General features: G+C 52.3%; 1 protein-coding gene across 1 annotated transcript in view; it reads left to right on the forward strand.

The window, feature by feature from the left end:
* Positions 1–11,551: 11,551 nt before the first annotated feature.
* Positions 11,552–19,793, forward strand: part of LOC147096957 (vitamin D3 receptor B-like) — a 287,363-nt gene continuing 279,121 nt past the window's right edge. The window contains exons 1-2 of the mRNA XM_085972648.1: positions 11,552–11,901; positions 12,228–12,311. The gene's annotated coding sequence lies outside the window, so the exon portion shown is untranslated. The remainder of the gene's footprint in view (positions 11,902–12,227; positions 12,312–19,793) is intronic.

The following is a 19,793-nucleotide window of genomic DNA, read 5'->3' on the forward strand; positions in this document are numbered from 1 at the left end:
TGTGGGAGCCCGTAAAACCCTCCCGCCATAGGACTAACCACCCTAATGGCTGGTACAAAGATGGTTACGGTCACGGAAGGAGCGTTAATCACGGCCAGAAATCCTTCCACCACTTCATACAGTTCCCCAAAGGGAACAGTGTGAAGACACGTACGACGACGACGTTGCTAATTAAATAAATGGAATGAAAAAAATGCTTTCAGGGCTTTTAAAAGTCTTTAAATCGCTTTAATTCTGTTTAAAACTACTTCAGATTCTTCAAAATAATGTAAATGTTTTTAAAAGTTTATAAAAGTTACCAAAAGCTTCTTAAAAATACCAAAAACCTATTTAAAATGCTGCTCTACATGTAAAAATTTGCAGCTTGTGAGAAACATTGGGGGCGTGTCCTTTTAAAATGAGACCTCAAGGGGCGTGTCTCACTTGCACTGCGCGCTCCAGGCTTCGCGCTGGCTGCACTCCTGGGCGGCGTGATGTCAGACGCTGCCCGGGAGTCAACATTTTAAAATAGGAATTCCAGGCGTCCCTGAAGCTCAATGGCCGGCGCGTCGCGTAAGTGCAGATTGGGGGCTTGCACGCGCGGCAAGCCCCCGACCCGAATTTCTGCCCCATACTGTTTTATATCTATAGACTAGCTGGAGTGCCCGGCGGTGCCGAGGCTTTTTCGAGGGCATGTTGTTGTTGGAAGAGAGAGAGAGAGCGACTGGGGGGGGAGGAGAGAGCGACTGGGGGGGGGAAGAGAGAGAGCGACTGGGGGGGAAGAGAGAGAGCGACTGGGGGGGAAGAGAGAGAGCGACTGGGGGGGGAAGAGAGAGAGCGACTGGAGGGGAAGAGAGAGAGCGACTGGGGGGGAAGAGAGAGAGCGACTGGGGGGGAAGAGAGAGAGCGACTGGGGGGGAAGAGAGAGAGCGACTGGGGGGGAGAGAGAGAGCGACTGGGGGGAAGAGAGAGAGCGACTGGGGGGGAAGAGAGAGAGCGACTGGGGGGGGAAGAGAGAGAGCGACTGGGGGGAAGAGAGAGAGCGACTGGGGGGAAGAGAGAGAGCGACTGGGGGGGAAGAGAGAGAGCGACTGGGGGGGAGAGAGAGAGCGACGGGGGGGAAGAGAGAGAGCGACTGGGGGGAAGAGAGAGAGCGACTGGGGGGGAGAGAGAGAGCGGCGGGGGGGAAGAGAGAGAGCGACTGGGGGGGAAGAGAGAGAGCGACTGGGGGGGAAGAGAGAGAGCGACTGGGGGGGAAGAGAGAGAGCGACTGGGGGGGGAAGAGAGAGAGCGACTGGGGGGAAGAGAGAGAGCGACTGGGGGGAAGATGGAGAGCGACTGGGGGGGAAGAGAGAGAGCGACTGGGGGGGGAAGAGAGAGAGCGACTGGGGGGGGGAAGAGAGAGAGCGACTGGGGGGAAGAGAGAGAGAGAGCGACTGGGGGGGAAGAGAGAGAGCGACTGGGGGGGAAGAGAGAGAGAGTGACTGGGGGTGAAGAGAGAGAGAGAGCGACTGGGGGGGAAGAGAGAGAGAGAGCGACTGGGGGGGAAGAGAGAGAGAGAGCGACTGGGGGGGAAGAGAGAGAGAGCGACTGGGGGGAAGAGAGAGAGAGAGGGACTGGGGGGGAAGAGAGAGAGAGAGCAACTGGGGGGGAAGAGAGAGAGAGAGCGACGGGGGAAGAGAGAGAGCGACTGGGGGGGAGGGGGGGTGAGTGGAGGGGGGAGGGGGAGGGGAGGGGGGAGAGGGAGTGGGGGAAGGGGGGAGGAGTGGGGGAAGGGGAACGGGGAAGAGTGGGGAGGGAGTGGGGGAAGGGGAATGGGGAAGAGTGGGGAGGGAGTGGGGGGGGAGGAGGAGGGGAAGCGGGGAAGGGGAAGGGGAGAAGGGGAAGGGGAGGGGGGAATGGGGGGAGGGGGGAAGGGGGGAGAAAAGGGGGGAGAGGAGGGGAGGAGGGGGGGAGGGGAGGAGAGGGGAGGGGAGGGGGGAGGGGAGGGAGGGGAGTGGAGGGAGGGGAAGGGAGAGGAGGGGAAGGGGGAGGGAAGGGGAGGGGAGGGAGGGGGGGAAGGGGAGGGGGGAAGGGGAAGGGGGAAGAGGGGGGGGGGGAAGGGGGGGAGGGAAGGGGGGAGGGGAGGGGTGGGGGGAGGGAAGGGGAGGGGAGGGGGGAAGAGGGGGGGAAGGGGGGTGTGGGGGGGAGGGGAAGGGGGGTGGGGGGAGGGGGGGAAGGGGGGTGTGGGGGGGAAGGGAGGGGGAAGGGGGTGTGGGGGAGAAGTGGGTGTGGGGGGGGAGGGGGCTGGGGGGTGGGGGGTGTGGTGGGGGGGAAGGGGGTGTGGCGGTGGAGGTGGTGGGGGGGTGGGGGGTGGGAAGGGGGGTTGGGGGGTGGGGGTGTGGGGGGGTGGGGAGGGGGGGAAGGGGGGGTGGGGGCGAAGTGGGTGTGGGGGGGGAGGTGGGGTGGGGGCTGGGGGGGTGGGGGGTGTGGGGGGGGGAGGAGGGTGGGGGGTGTGGGGGGGGGAAGTGGGGTTTGGGGGGTAAAGGGAGGGGGGAGATAAACTTAAAGTACAGGAAACTTTGTGCTATCCGGCACCCACGGGACCGAGCTGATGCTTTGCCTCAAGTACTTTCCAGAGTTAATGTTGAGAGATACGGAGATTCTTATCTCTGTATTTAACAACAAACACTGTTGCTTAGCAACAGCTTCTAAACACTCAGGTGTGGCCCTGAAGCTCTGTAGCTAAAGCTGTTGCTATAGCTACAGACCTTGCACAGCTACACAGTCGATTGTCTGTCACAGCCACAGATTTGGAGCACAGAAGCCCCACCCACTCTATGTTCCTGTACTAAGATGGCCGCGCATGCACTCTGTTACACACTGAATCAAAATGGCGTCGCACTGAAACTTTTCGCCCTCCTTGACAAAGATGGCTGCCGTTAACTTGGGGCTGTCAGCAGAAGAAATTTCCTCAGCTGCAAACACAGGATCTTCAGATTATTATTCGGGGCTTGCGACCTACCCCAGTTGCTTATGAAGCCTCCCCACCTACTGACCCCGGGAATGGAGCTGAGGCAGCACACCCTCTGCCCTCTGCCAGTGTTTGTCTCTGTCTAGGCCGGGAGCCTGGGTCTAGAGTTGCACTGCTGGCAGTTGGAGAAGCCTAGGCCCCAGGCCTGGAAAAACGGTGAAAGGTAGGAGAATTATAGAGGTTAGACAAAAGATTTACAAATTAATTAACTTTTTTTAAAAACAATTTGTGTTTTAAAAGCAACTTTTTTTTTGCTGGAACTGTAGATTTGAAAAGAAACACGCAGAAAGCGGGAAAAAGAAAGGAAAAGTTTGGAATCAAGATGGCGGCGACTCACCTCGGTTCAGAACGATAAGGCCCGCCCACACACGCACCGATTGGTCGACCGTCAGGTCACCAAAGCGTAGGATTGGTCAATCGTCCCGTCACTCGACCGTAGGAGGGCCCGGCCGCACGCGCCAGCAACCCGGTGTACGATTGGTCGACCTCGCGGTCACTCTGTCGCTAATGAGCGGATAATGAGATGCTAATGAGCGGAATGTTGAACGTTTTTCGGATACCGCGGGCGCGATTTTCATCCGGCTGAAACGTAAATACGCTTACCACCATTTTGGAAAGGTAAGCTTTCTTTCGACGTAACGCACGCGTAGGTATGCTCTATAACTTTCGAGCGCATAGCTGGACAGACGCACACGTGAGGACAGACAGAAGGACAGACAGATAGACAGACAGAAAGAAGCATCCGTTTATATATATAGACTAGCTGAAGTGCCCGGCGGTGCCGAGGGTCTTTTGAGGGCATGTTGTTGTTGGAAGAGAGAGAGCGACTGGGGAGGAAGAGAGAGAGCGACTGGGGGTGAAGAGAGAGAGCGACTGGGGGGGGAAGAGAGCGAGCGACTGGGGGGGGGGAAGAGAGCGAGCGACTGTGGGGGGGGGAAGAGAGCGAGCGACTGTGGGGGGGAAGAGAGCGAGCGACTGTGGGGGGGGGAAGAGAGCGAGCGACTGTGGGGGGGAAGAGAGCGAGCGACTGTGGGGGGGAAGAGAGCGAGCGACTGTGGGGGGGAAGAGAGCGAGCGACTGTGGGGGGAAGAGAGCGAGCGACTGTGGGGGGGAAGAGAGCGAGGGAGAGAGGGGGGAAGAGAGCGAGGGAGTGAGGGGGAAGAGAGCGAGGGAGAGAGGAGGGAGCGAAGGAGGGGGGGCGAGGGAGAGGGGGGGGCGAGGGAGAGAGGGGGGCAAGGGAGAGCGGGGGGGCACGGGAGAGGGGGGTGAGGGAGAGGGGGGGCGAGGGAGGGGGGGGGCGAGGGAGAGGGGGGGCGAGGGAGAGGGGGCGAGGGAGAGGGGGGGCGAGGGAGGGGGGCGAGGGAGGGGGGGCGAGGGAGAGGGGGGGCGAGGGAGAGGGGGGGCGAGGGAGGGGGGGCGAGGGAGAGGGCGCGAGGGAGAGGGGGGGTGCGAGGGAGAGGGGGCGAGGGAGAGGGCGAGGGGGGGGCGAGGGAGAGGGGGCGAGGGAGGGGGGGGCGAGGAGGGAGTGGGGGCGCCAGGGGGAGAGAGAGAGAGAGAGAGAGAGAGAAGGGGGGGAGAGAGTGAGATGGGGGGGGGGAGAGAGTGAGAAGGGGGGAGGAGGAGGAGGGAGAGTGGGAGGAGGGGAGGAGTGTTTTGAGGGGGGTCAGCGAAAGAGCAAAAAAAAATTTTTTTGAAAAACGGGTGTTAAGAAGATGGGAGGCCATCTTGAAAGTTTTTTTAATGTTTTTAAAACGCTGCCACGGAGAAGGAACGCGCAGTCTGTGAAACCAACAGAAATTTTTTTTTTTAAAGCTGCCTCGGAGAAGGAACGCGCAGTCTGAAACGAACAGAAATTTTTTAATTTTTTTTAAAAAAGCTGCCACGGAGAAGGAACGCGCAGTCTGTGAAACCAACAGAATTTTTTTTTTTTTTTTTTTATAAACGGGTGTTAAGAAGATGGGAGGCCATCTTGAAAGTTTTTTAATGTTTTTAAAAAGCTGCCACGGAGAAGGAACGCGCATTCTTGCTGAAAACACCAGAAGTTATTTTTTTTTAAACGGCTGTTAAGAAGATGGGACACCATCTTCATTGTGTTTTAATCTTTTAGACATTGTGTTTTTACGTTTTACACATTAAAAAAAAAAAATTCGCTCCTAACAAATAAACACACAGGTGAGAATAAAGATGGCGGCCACTCACCTCAGTTCAGAACGATAAGGCCCGCCCACACACGCACTGATTGGTCGATCGTCATGTCACCGAAGCATAGGATTGGTCAATCGTCCTGTCACTCGACTCTAGGAGGGCCCGGCCGCACATGCGACGAACCCGCCCCCGCCACGCATTGATTGGTCGACCATCGGGTTGGTCGACCGTACGATTGGTCGACCTCAATGTCACTCTATGGTAATGAGTGGATAATGAGCGGAATGTTGAAGGTTTTTCGGATACCGCGGGCGCAATTTTTGTCCGGCCGAAACGTAAATATGCTTACCATCGTTTTGGAACGGTGAGCTTTCTTTCGACGTAACGCACGCGTAGGTACGCTCTATAACTTTCGAGCGCATAGCCGGACAGACGCACACCCGAGGACAGACAGAAGGACAGACAGAAGGACAGACAGAAGGACAGACAGAAGGACAGACAGACAGAAAGAACGATCCGTTTATATATATGGACTAGCTGGAGTGCCCGGCAGTGCCGAGGCTTTTTCGAGGACATGTTGTTGGAAGAGAGAGAGAGAGCAACTGGGGGGGGGGGGGGAAAGAGAGCGAGCGACTGTGGGGGGGGGGAAGAGAGCGAGCGACTGTGGGGGGGGAAGAGAGCGAGCGACTGTGAGGGGGGAAGAGAGCGAGCGACTATGGGGGGGAAGAGAGCGAGCGACTGTGGGGGGGGAAGAGAGCGAGCGACTGTGGGGGGGAAGAGAGCGAGCGACTGTGGGGGGGAAGAGAGCGAGCGACTGGGGGGGAAGAGGGCGAGGGAGAGAGGGGGGGAAGAGAGCGAGGGAGAGAGGGGGGGAAGAGAGCGAGGGAGAGAGGGGGGAGCGAGGAAGAGAGGGGGGAGCGAGGGAGGGGGGTGCGAGGGAGAGAGGGGGGGCGAGGGAGAGAGGGGGGGCGAGGGAGAGAGGGGGGGCGAGGGAGAGAGGGGGCGAGGGAGAGAGGGGGGCGAGGGAGAGAGGGGGGCGAGGGAGGGGGGGGCGAGGGAGAGGGGGGGCGAGGGAGAGGGGGGGCGCGGGGGGGGGCGAGGGAGAGGGGGGCGAGGGAGAGGGGGGGCAAGGGAGAGTGGGAGCGAGGGAGAGGGGGGGCGCGGGAGAGGGGGGGGCGAGGGAGAGGGGGGGCGAGGGAGAGGGGGGGCGAGGGAGGGGGGGGCGAGGGAGAGGTGGGGGCGAGGGGGGGAGAGAGAGAGAGAGAGAAGGGGAGAGAGTGAGAAGGGGGGGAGAGAGTGAGAAGGACGGGGGAGGAGGAGGAGGGAGAGTGGGAGGAGGGGAGGAGTGTTTTGAGGGGGTCAGCGAAAGAGCAAAAAAAAAATTTTTTCAAAAACGGGTGTTAAGAAGATGGGAGGCCATCTTGAAAGTTTTTTAATGTTTTTAAAAAGCTGCCACGGAGAAGGAACGCACAGTCTGTGAAACCAACAGAAATGTTTTTTTTTAAAAAGCTGCGACGGAGAAGGAACGCGCAGTCTGTGAAAGCAACAGAAAAAATAATTTTTTTTTTAAAAAGCTGCCACGGAGAAGGAACGCGCAGTCTGTGAAACCAACAGAAATTTTTATTTTTTATTTTTTATAAACGGGTGTTAAGAAGATGGGAGGCCATCTTGAAAGTTTTTTAATGTTTTTAAAAAGCTGCCACGGAGAAGGAACGCGCATTCTTGCTGAAAACACCAAAAGTTATTTTTTTTTAAACGGCTGTTAAGAAGATGGGACACCATCTTCATTGTGTTTTAACGTTTTAGACATTGTGTTTTTACGTTTTACACATTAAAAAAAAAAATCGCTCCGAACAAAACAACAGAAATTTCACTCACTTCTCAATGCTCCAAGTGACTCACGTGTACTCAGGCCAGTGTCCGTCTCTTTGTTGATGAAAGAAGGCTAAGCTAATGTATTTATAGTCTCTGAAGGATTAGGCCCCACCCAGACAATAAACACACAGAAGGTGAGAATAAAGATGGCAGCCACTCACCTCAGTTCAGAACGATAAGGCCCGGCCACACACGCACTGATTGGTCGATCGTCATGTCACCGACGCATAGGATTGGTCAATCGTCCTGTCACTCGACTCTAGGAGGGCCCGGCTGCACATGCGACGAACCCGCCCCCGCCACGCATTGATTGGTCGACCATCGGGTTGGTCGACCGTACGATTGGTCGACCTCAATGTCACTCTATGGTAATGAGTGGATAATGAGCGGAATGTTGAAGGTTTTTCGGATACCGCGGGCGCAATTTTTGTCCGGCCGAAATGTAAATACGCTTACCATCGTTTTGGAACGGTGAGCTTTCTTTCGATGTAACGCACGCGTAGGTACGCTCTGTAACTTTCGAGCGCATAGCCGGACAGACGCACACCCGAGGACAGACAGAAGGACAGACAGGACAGACAGAAGGACAGACAGAAGGACAGACAGACAGAAAGAACGATCCGTTTATATATATAGATAGATGAATTGGCCTCTACTGCCTTCTGTGGTAGAAAATTTTATAAGTTTCAATGAGATCCCCTCTCATTCTTCTAAACTCCAGCGAGTATAAGCTAAGTCGACCCAATCTCTCCTCATACGTCATTCCTGCCATCCCAGGTAACAGCCTGGTGAATCTTCGCTGCACTCCCTCCATGGCAAGAACATCCTTCCTCAGATAAGGCGACCAAAACTGCACACAATACTCAAGGTGCGGTCTCACCAAGGCCCTGTACAACTACAGCAAGACATCCTTGTTCCTGTACTCGAACCCTCTCGCTACGAAGGCCAACATACCATTTGCTTTCTTAACTGCCTGCTGCACCTGCATGCTTACCTTCAGTGACTGGTGCACAAGGACACCCAGGTCTCGTTGCACTTCCCCTTCTCCCAATCTATTGCCATTCAGATAATAATCTGCCTTCCTGTTTTTGACACCAAAGTGGATAACCTCGCATTTATCCACATTATATTGCATCTGCCATGCTTCTGCCCAATCACCCAACCTGTCCAAATCATACTGGAGTTTCTTGGTATCCTCCTCACAGCACACACGCCCATCCAGCTTTGTGTCGTCTGCAAACTTGGAGATATTACATCTAGTTCCCTCGTCTAGATCATTAATATATATTGTGACTAGCTGGGGTCCTAGGACTGATCCCTGCGGTACCCCACTAGTCACTGCCTGCCACTCGGAAAAAGACCCGTTTATTCCAACTCTTTGCTTTCTGTCTGCCAACCGGTTCTCTATCCAAGTCAATACCTTGCCCCCAATCCCATGTGCCTTAACTTTACACGCTAATCTCTTATTCGGGACCTTATTGAAAGCCTTCTGAAAGTCCAAATTCACCACATCCGCTGGTTCTCCCTTATCTATTTTACCAGTTACATCCTCAAAAAATTCCAGTAGATTAGTCAAGCACGATTTACCTTTTGTAAATCCATGTTGACTTTGTCCGACCCTGTCACTGTTTTCCAAGTGCTCTGCTATTACATCTTTTATAATGGACTCTAGCATTTTCTCTCTACCACCTTTTTTGAATAGTGGGGTAACATTAGCTACCCTCCAATCCATGGGTACTGTTCCAGAGTCTATCGAATTTTGGAAGATGACCAGCAATGCATCTACTATTTCTAGGGCCACTTCCTTAAGTACCCTAGGATGTAGATTATCAGGCCCTGGGGATTTATCAGCCTTCAATCCCGTCAATTTCCCTAACACCATTTCCCTACAAATACTGCTTTCTTTCAGTTCCTCCCTCTCATTAGACCCTATGTTCCCCGACATCTCTGGGAGGTTATTTGTGTCCTCCTTTGTGAAGACAGAACCAAAGTATGTATTTAATTGGTCAGCCATTTCTTTGTTCCCCGTTATAAATTCCCCTGATTCTGACTGCGAGGGACCTACGCTTGACTTCATCAATCTTTTTCTCTTCACGTATCTATAAAAGCTTTTACAATCAGTTTTTATGTTCCCTGCAAGCTTACTCTCATACTCTATTTTCCTCCTCTTAATTAATCCCTTTGTCCTCCTTTGCTGAATCCTAAACTGCTCTCAATCCTCAGGTTTACTGCTTTTTCTGGCCAATTTATATGTCCTCTCCTTGGATCGTACGCTATCCCTAATTTCCCTTGTTAGCCACGGTTGAGTCACCTTTTTTGTTTTATTTTTATGCCAAACTGGGATGAACAAATTCTGTAGTTCATCCATGCGATCTTTGAATGTTTGCCATTGCCTATCCACCGTCAACCCTTTGAGTGACATTCCCCAATCAATCCTACCCAACTCGCGCCTCATACCATCGTAGTTTCCTTTATTTAAATTCAGGACCCTAGTCTCTGAGTCAACTACTTCACTCTCCATCTTAATGAAGAATTCTATCATATTATGATCGCTCCGACCCAAGGGGTCTCACACAAGATTGCTAATTAATCCTTTCTCATTACATAATACCCAGTCTAAGATGGCCTGATCTCTAGTTGGTTCCTCGACATATTGGTCCAGGAAACCATCCCGTATACACTCCAGGAATTCCTCCTCCACAGTATTGTTACTAATTTGGTTAGCCCAATCTATATGTAGATTAAAGTCGCCCATGATAACTGCTGTGCCTTTATTGCACGCTTCTCTAATTTCCCTTTTAATGCCATCCCCAACCTCCGCATTACATAGCACACTTACAGCTCTGGAATTCCCTCCCTAAACCTCTCTTCCTCTCTACCTCTCTCTCCTCCTTTAAGACACTCCTTAAAACCTACCTCTGTCCTACTATCTCCTTATATGGCTTGGTGTCAAATTTTGTTTGATCACGCTCCCGTGAAGTGCCTTGGGACGTTTTACTATGTTAAAGGCGTTATATAAATGCAAGTTGTTGTTCTTATATGTACTAAAGTCTGCAATGTAGACCAACTGAGGAAAACATGAAAAATTGTATATACACGCTATCCTTTTAAAAAGGCAAATAAGAATCATGCCTTTAAATAATTTATAAATAGTACCATCTGTCTACCAACTGTCACTTGTTTGGACTGAGGCTTGTTATTTTGGCTGTGTATTTCTGTGCAGTGCATGTTGAAAAGCAAAACACATGTAGCTATTTAAAAAGGCTTGGATTATGTCTTACTATTCATGGTGGTAAATCTCACTGCAGTGTGCCAAGCAGGGTTGTCACCTGTATGATTTTGAAGCAAATTGCCTGTTTTTTGAGCAGGGTGTCTGGAAATTTCTAAGATAGAAATCGGACAGAAAAACACCTATTTTTTAAAATAAAAGTTCAGTTTTTCCACTTCTGTGTCTCATGTTGCAAAAACATGATTAAATGTTCAAATGCAGCACGGTGGCATAGTGGTTAGCACTGTTGCCTCACAGCGCCAGAGACCCGGGTTCGAATCCGGCCTCGGGTGACTGTCTGTGTGGAGTTTGCACATTCTCCCTGTGTTTGCGTGGGTTTCCTCCGGGTGCTCCGGTTTCCTCCCACAGTCCAAAGATGTGCGGGTGAGGTTGATTGACTATGATAAATTGACCCTTAGTGTTAGGCGGATCAAATACGTGGGGATAGGGTGGGATATGTGTTGATGTAGGGGTTACGGGGTTCGGGTGGGATATGTGTCGGTGCAGGCTCGATGGGCCGAAATGGCCTCTATCTGTTCTGTGATTTCTGTGAATTATCATCATAATGGCAAAGCCAAAATCAGAACCATGATTACCCCCTTCCTACTGCTATCCCACTCTCAGTTTAGTTTTCACTTGGCAAAAAGGTGGTAGGTTTCCCAATTATGCGTCCATGAATGTTGTTTGCCATCATACTCTTCAGGAACAGCAGAGGCATATTTATAAACAGTTTGTGAGTGGTGCTGAGTGTGGGCGTAGAATCTGTGACTGGGGGCAGGGGGTGGGGCTTGTGAGCTGATTATGTGGACGCTCAATTTTGGCCTTGCAGGATCATCTCACACGAGATCATCAAAGGGGCAGCCATCCAGTTGTCGTCCAGGTGCGTCCTAACCTCCCGCACACACCTCTTCAGATCAGCGAACTACAACTCCCAGGGTGCACCGTGGCACCAGCTCCGAACTGTTCGCAAACTAAAACCGACCCGAAAAAAGCACGAATTGACGGTTTGCATTGCCATTTAAGGGCGGAAAATTAAATTATATGAGGTAACTATAAAGCTACAATAAACTTTTAAACACAAAAAATCACCAATTTAACCAATTGTTTACTTTTTCTGGCTGCTCCCTCCTCGTGACGCACGAACACACCCCTTTTCAAGAGATCACGTGGCCGACTGCCGCGAGCGCTTTTGATTGACATTGCGACAGGCCAATCAGAAGCAGGAGTGCCGAAGTCCCTTGTTTCTATTGGACATCTTTCAACAGGATGCGCCAATGAATGAGGAGAAGGGTGGGTGCTATCCTGTGGATTCTGAAGTACAGTCAGTGGCGGAAAAAAAGAGATCGAAAGAGACGGAGTTTGAGGCATTAAATACCTGGATAGGGGACAGGGAATGGTTGAAGCTGAGGCACTGGTACAGACAGTGATTCGGAGCCGCAGCCGCTCCCTTCTTTGACAGGTTAAGCTGAGTAAGTGACGGGGTCCCGAGCGGACAGTGACGATGACAGTGGCCCCCCGCTAGCAGCTATCACTCGTAGCCCTGACAGGCTGAGCAGTGAGTGAAGCCAGGAGGCGAAGAACAAGGTCATGTGTGCGGGGCCTGTCCACGGCAGCGACTGAGGTAAGTGCCTGGGGCCAGCGTGCTGGGGAGGGGGGTGCTGAGGTGAGTGCCCAGAGGGTAGAGAGGGGACAGGGGCTGAGCAATGACGGCTGGGATAGGCGAGCTTGAGGACAGCCAGAGTAGAGGGGGGCTATCTGTTTGGGGAGTGCTGCAAAGTTAAATGGGGAAGATTCAAACTACAGCAACAGCGTAGAAAGAGTAAATTTCTAAAGTTCTTATACTCTCGTCTGATGAGTATTTACTTTTGGTTAAAATGTTTGTCTCGCTTGGAAAATGAATACCTTTCCCAAATTCTTCCCTGCCCATTCAACTATTAATGTTTACAGTTTAGGTCTTGCGTCCTGCCGAAGTGTCTACACGTGAAGACCTAGCCTTGCCACCCCTGCTGTTAGAAAATATTTCAGTTTAAGGTACTGTATTTGGGCAACGAAGTTTTAAAATCTCACCTGTGGGGAGAGATTAAAGGGGATGACAGAACAGTTTGTTTTAAATCTTATCTAATCTTTGCACGACAAGTCTATCCTTAATTGTACTCCTACTGCTATTATTAGAATATAAGAAATAAAATATGAAGCAGTTAATCATGGTTTTGTTTTTTCTTGCGTGAGTCGAGTGTCTGTCATACACTAGTTCCTTTTTGGAATGACAATGATTTAAGTCGTTTATATTGAGCTTAGCAGGCCTTTAAAAAAGGAGGAAATGCTTTTGAAAGCTTATCTTGCAACGTTTAAAACCAGATTTTTAGTGGGTTGGGTATCGAACTGTTATGAAACCAGCAGTGATTCCTTATTTGCATATTTTGTGGGCACGTCTTTATAATATGAGCTCTAAGTGTGATTTTATTTTGCGTTGGAGGAAGAGCGAACGTAAAACAGTGAACGTAAAACAATCATTCCCTTGATTTGTTTTTAATTGTGATTTTTAATCTCTGCTTTTCAAAAGTATTTATTGTGTTTGTACAAGTTTGGGAGTGGGGGGGTGCAGTTAAGTGGAAGTTTGACAGGTCTGTGTTTATCCTTGTCCTTTGTCATTGAGGTGTGGGAGAGGTAGGCTGCTGTTAATTGTCTCGTGTTTTTGCTGTGAAGTCTTACTAAAAGTAGGAGTGAAAAATGTTGCGGTGAATGCTGTCATTGCCCTGTATTGCTCACACCTGGTGGTGCTGTTGAAAAATATGATGATGCTTAGACTTTTTAAATATTCGTTTATGGGCTGTGGGCGTCGCTGGCAAGGCCAGCATTGATTGGCGAGGCGTTGCTTAACTGGGAGCCAGTATAGGCCAGCGAGCACAGGGGTGATGGGTGAACGGGACTTGGTGCGAGATGGGTCACGGGCAGCAGAGTTTTGGATGACTTCAAGTTTACGTAGGGTAGAAAGTGGGAGGCCAGCCAGGAGTGTGTTGGAACAGTCAAGTCTAGAGGTAACAAAGGCATGGATGAGGGTTTCAGCAGCAGATGAGCTGAGGTGGGGCGGAGTTGGGCAATATTACGGAGGTGGAAATAGGCGGACTTGATGGCACGGATATGTGGTCAGAAGCCTAGTCTATGCACTCTGTCCTTATAATTTAACTGTTTTAGCCCCAGAATAATTCTGGTGAATGCGCTGCACCCCTTCCAAGGCCAATATATCCTAGTCCTTTATTTAAGTCATTGATGAATATAGTGAAAAGCTGAGGTACAGATCCCTGGTGGACACCACTGGTCACATCGTGACAATTGGAGCACATACCTATTATCCCTACTCTGTCTCCCACCTCCTAACCAACTCCCTACACATGTCAGTAGGTTGCCTCCAATTCCACGCGCTCTCATTTTTGTTCACCGCCTTTAATGTGGAACCTTGTTGAGTGCCTTCTGGAAGTCCATATAAATAACATCCCACAGACACACTCTTATCTACCACGTTTGTTACTGTGGTAAACCACTGTCATACCTGTCTGTGTCTGTATGTGTATTCCACTAGGTACAGGTCTGGACATGCCTCGGCTGACTCCTCCCACTATTCCAGGTATATAAGTGACTACCTCCCAGTCCCTTAGTATTCTGGACGGGTTGACCACTCGAGACAAGACCTTCATTCTTTAGTTAATAAGAGCCTGGTTGTTACTCGCTCAACCTCAGTCTTTTGAGTAATTGATGGCGCATCAATTTTATTAACTAAATTTTTTATAATGGAGAAGATCCTCACACCAGCATGCCTGGACCTGGACAGTCGGGAAGCGGACGCTTCCACCAAGTTTGCTCACGTGCTTCGAGACATTCCTGACTGCCTCCACTGCGGTTGAAACGGATGCGGACAAACTGTCTGTCCTGTTCTCCAAGGTGAACCACCGAGTGTACTCAGTCATCCGGGACGCGACCTCGTACACAGCCGCCCTCCAGCTCCTCAAGACCCAGTACACGCGCCCTGTGAACGAAGTATATGCTAGGCACCTTCTGGGGAGTCGCAAGCAACAACCTGGGGAATTGACTGAGGAATACCTCCAAGCACTGTCCGTGCTTGGCCGGGCCTGTGGGTGTAAGGCGGTAACGCCCACTAAGTACACGGAGGAACTGATCCGGGATGCCTTCGTAGCGGGCCACAGGTCCAACTACACCCGACAGCGACTGCTGGAGCAGAGTGACCTCACCCTCGACAAAGCCTCCGACATCGCACTAACGCTGGACGCAGCCTTCCAGGGCATGGATGCCTACTCTCTGCACCGTGGACGCCGCGGGGAACGACAACCTGGGACACGGTAGGACAGCCCCATAGCACCGTGCCACCCCAGCCACAGCCCAACAACGGCCCAACTACCGCAGCAGTGTCCCAAAGCCAGACAGCAGTATCCCAAGGCCAGAAATGCTACTTCTGTGGCCAGGCCAAACACCCCAGAGCGCGCTGCCCGGCGAAGAATGCGACCTGCTCGGGCTGCGGGAAAAAGGGACACTACGCCAGCGTCTGCAAGGCCAAAGCCACCCCGAACGCCAGCAGCGCCGCGTGTGGGCCGTGCGAGCCGCCATCTTGGGCCCCCAACAGCGCCCCGTGCGGGCCGCCATCTTGGGCCTCCCCAGCCATGTGCGAACCACCGCAGCAGCAGCCATCTTGGACGACTCCAGCCACATGGGAATCATGGACGCCGCCATCTTGGACACCAGCCGGGACGCAGCAGACCGCCAACCCCCCCCCCCCCCCCCCCCCCCCCATCTGATACGCGCAGCGACACACCGACCCCTACGCTGGCCTCTGTGACGCTGGACAAACGAGACCGCACCAGCTAGCTCGGTCCAAAATGGACGTTAAGGTAAACGGCCATGCAATAAACTGCCTTTTTGACTCCGGGAGCACGGAGAGCTTCATCCACCCCGACACGGTGCGGCGTTGCTCTCTCCCAGTCCTGCCTGCGCACCAGCGGATTTCTATGGCCTCCGAGTCCCAGTCAGCGGACATTGGCGGCTACTGCGTGGTGACACTAGTAGTAGACGGGACTGTGTTCAATAATTTTAAACTCCTGGTCCTGCCCGACCTCTGCGCTGCCGTTCTACTGGGGTTGGATTTCAGTGCCACCTCAAAAGCGTTACGGTGGCCCCCTTCCCCCACTCAGTCTGCAGCCAGCAGCCTCCAAATTGCCCGCCGCGCACCAGATGCAACCTCTCCACACAGAGTCCCACCCCCCCCCCCCCCCCCCCCACTGTTTGCTAACCTCACCCCGACTGTAAGCCCATCGCCACAAAGAGCAGGCGATACAGTGCCGGGGACAGGGTTTTCATCAAAACCGAAGTGGAACGGCTCCTGAAGGAGGGGATTATTGAGGGCAGCTCCAGCCCCTGGCGAGCCCAGGTTGTGGTCGTTAAGACCGGTGAGAAACAACGCCTGGTCATCGACTACAGCCAAACAATAAACCGCTACACCCTGCTGGACGCCTACCCACTCCCCCGCATAGCTGACATGGTCAACCAGATCGCGCAGTACCGCGTCTTTTCGACCATTGACCTGAAATCAGCTCCCCATCAGCCCTGAAGACCGCCAGTATACTGCTTTTGAGGCAAACGGCCGCCTCTATCACTTCCTTAGGGTTCCCTTCGGCGTTACCAACGGGGTCTCAGTCTTCCAAAGGGAGATGGACCGGATGGTCGATCAAAACGAGCTGCCGGCCACTTTCCCTTACCTAGATAATGTGACCATCTGCGGCCATGACTTGCAGGACCATGACGCAAACCTCGAGAAATTCCTCCGCACCGCCCAACTCCTGAACCTGACATATAACAAGGAGAAGTGCATATTCCGCACAGACCACCTCGCCATCCTTGGCTGTGTTGTGGAACACGGGGTCATCGGTCCCGACCCGGACCGGATGCGTCCCCTTATGGAACTCCCACTGCCTAAAAGCTCTGAAGAGGTGCCTAGGGTTTTTTCCTACTACGCTCATTGGGTCCCCTACTATGCAGACAAAGCCCGTCCGCTGATCAAGTCCACCTCTTTTCCCGTGACGGCAGAGGCCCGCTTAGCCTTCCACCGTATCAAGGAAGACATTGCCAAAACCACCATGCACGCAGTGGACGAATCCATCCCCTTCCAGGTGGAAAGCGATGCGTCCGACTTCGCTCTGGCTGCCACCCTTAATCAGGCGGGGAGACCTGTGGCATTCTTCTCACGAACCCTCCAGGGCCCGGAGACCAGACACTCCGCGGTCGAGAAGGAGGCCCAGGCTATTGTGGAGGCTGTGTGTCATTGGAGGCACTACCTAGCCGGAAAAACGATTTACCCTGCTCACTGACCAGCGTTCAGTTGCTTTTATGTTCAACAACAAGCAGAGGGCAAAATCAAAATGACAAGATCTTGAGGTGGCGAATCGAACTTTCCACCTACAATTACGAGATCTTGTACCGGCCTGGGAAGCTCAATGAACCCCCAGACGCCCTATCGCGTGGCACCTGCGCCAGCGCGCAGATCGATAGGCTGAGGGCCCTCCACAATGACCTCTGCCACCCGGGGGTCACCAGGTTCTTCCACTTCATCAAGGCCCGCAACCTGCCTTACTCCATTGAGGAGGTCAGGACCATGACCAAGAACTGCCAAGTCTGCGCTGAGTGCAAACCGCACTTTTATAGACCAGACAGAGCCCACCTGATAAAAGCCACTCGCCCTTTCGAACGCCTGAGCGTCGATTTCAAAGGGCCTCTCCCCTCCTCCGACCGCAATGTGTACTTCCTCAACATCATTGACGAGTACTCCCGGTTCCCGTTCGCTATCCCCTGCCCGGACATGACCAGTGCCACGGTCATTAAATCTCTGAACAGCCTCTTCACCCTGTTCGGTTTCCCCAGCTATATCCATAGCGACCGGGGCTCATCGTTTATGAGCGACGAACTCCACCAGTACCTGCTCGCTAGGGATATTGCCACAAGCAGGACCACCAGTTACAACCCCCGGGGGAATGGACAGGTGGAAAGAGAGAATGCAACAGTTTGGAAGGCCGCCCTACTAGCCTTAAAGTCTAGGGGCCTTCCGACCTCCCGCTGGCAGGAGGTGCTCCCCGATGCGCTCCACTCGATTCGGTCACTGCTCTGCACTGCCACCAATGCCACCCCTCACGAGAAAATGTTACCGCCATGGCTGACGTCCCCAGGGCCGGTACTACTGAGAAGACACGTGAGGGCCAATAAAACGGACCCCCTGGTCGAGAGGGTCGACCTCCTCCACGCCAACCCCCAGTACGCTTACATTGCGTACCCGGACGGGCGGGAGGACACAGTCTCCATACAAGACCTCGCACCCTCAGGGACCGCTGCAACCCACTACCCATTACCACCACCCCCCCCCCCCCCCCCCAACGACCCGATATCCAACCCCAGCAGCCGGCTCGCCTTGGACCGTCACCCACGAGGACTACACTCCAGGGCCCCAGCCTACACGGGACGTGACGCCGGAAGCTCCACCACCCCTGCCGTTGCCACGTCGATCACAGCGGCAGACAAGACCTCCGGAGAGACTCCAATACACGAACTTTTAAATACACTTCACCCCGCCAGACTCATTTTTAAACAAGGGGTGAATGTGGTAAACCACTGTCATACCTGTCTGTGTCTGTATGTGTATTCCACTAGGTACAGGTCTGGACATGCCTCGGCTGACTCCTCCCACTATTCCAGGTATATAAGTGACTACCTCCCAGTCCCTTAGTATTCTGGACGGGTCGACCACTCGAGACAAGACCTTCATTCTTTAGTTAATAAAAGCCTGATTGTTACTCGCCCAACCTCAGTCTTTTGAGTAATTGATGGCGCATCAGTTACATCCTCAAAAATTCAACTAGATTCATTAGACATGACTTACCTGTTACGATCCATGCTGGCTCTCTCTGATCAGCTCATCTTGTTCAAGTGCTCAGTCACCCTGTCTCTCTAGTAATAGATTCTACTAACTTCCCCACAACAGACGTTAAACTAGGAAGTCATCGGCCTATTAGTCTACCTCTCCTACCCTTCTTAAATAATGGTGTGACATGGCAATATTCCAATCCAAGGGGACAATTCCTGATTCAAGAGTTTTGGAATATCATGACTAACGCATCAACAATTTCCTCGCCTACTTCTATTAGTACCCTGGGGTGGAAACCATCAGGACCTGGAAATTTGTCAATCTTCCGTCTCATTACTTTCTCCACTACCATTATTTTACTTCCATTTAAATCTAGTAAGTTTCTGCCCTTGATTTAATTTTACTTTTCCTTGTATCTCTAGCACTTTATCCTCTTCCTCTACTGTGAAGATTGATACCAAGTAATTATTGAGCAAATCTACCATTTCCTATTTTCAATTACAGTATGACCTGTGCCTGTCTAAGGGGCCCACATTACCCTTAGCCACACTTTTTCTTGATATAGTTGTATAAACCTTTAGTGTTGTCCTTAAGATCCCAAGTTTTTCCTTTTATTTTTCTTTTTGAAACTCTTGCTACTTTCTTTGTACCCCTTTGCTGCTCTTTATATCTCTGCCAGTTTCCACTATTCTTTGCATTTGTGTAAGCCCTTTCTTTTAGTTTTATTCTATCTCTCAACTTTTTTTTTGTTGACCAAGCTTGTCTAATTAAACAAGTAGAGCTCTTGCCCTTCCTTGGATATGTACAGGACTTGTATTGTACCACATACTTCTGACTCATTACTCATCACTAAACTTCCTGGTCATGTGGGCGTTGCGGGCCCATCCCTAGTTGCCCTTTAGAAGGTGGTGGTGGTGAGCTGCCGCCTTGAACCGCTGCAGTCCGTGTGGTGAAGGTACTCCCACAGTGCTGTTAGGTAGGGAGCTCCAGGAGTTTGACCCGGTGACGATGAAGGATCGCCGATATACTTCCAAGTCAGGATGGTGTGTGACTTGGAGGTGGTGGTGTTCCCATACGCCTGCTGCCCTTGTCCTTCTAGGTGGAAGAGTTCGCGGGTTTGGGAGGTGCTGCCGAAGAAGCCTTGGCGAGTTGCTGCAGTGCATCTTGTAGATGGTACACACTGCAGCCACAGTACGCCGGTGGTGGAGAGAGTGAATGTTTAAGGTGGTGGATGGGGTGCCAATGAAGCGGGCTGCTTTGTCCTGGATGGTGTCAAGCTTCTTGAGTGTTGTTGGAGCTGCACTCATCCAGGCAAGTGGAGAGTATTCCATCACACTCCTGACTTGTGCCTTGTAGATGGTGGAAAGGCTTTGGGGAGTCAGGAGGTGAGACACTGGCCGCAGAATACCCAGCCTCTGACCTGCTCTTGTTGCTACAATATTTATGTGGCTGGTCCAGTTAAGTTTCTAGTCAATGGTGACCCCCAGGATATTGATGGTGGGGGATTTGGTGATGGTAATGCCATTGAATGTCAAGGGGCAATAGAAACATAGAAGATAGGAGTAGGCCATTCGGCCCCTCGAGCCTGCTCCGCC

This window comes from Somniosus microcephalus, chromosome 33 (assembly GCF_052327205.1).
Source record: "Somniosus microcephalus isolate GS21.2 chromosome 33, FLI_Smic_1.0, whole genome shotgun sequence".
NCBI lineage: Eukaryota > Metazoa > Chordata > Chondrichthyes > Squaliformes > Somniosidae > Somniosus > Somniosus microcephalus.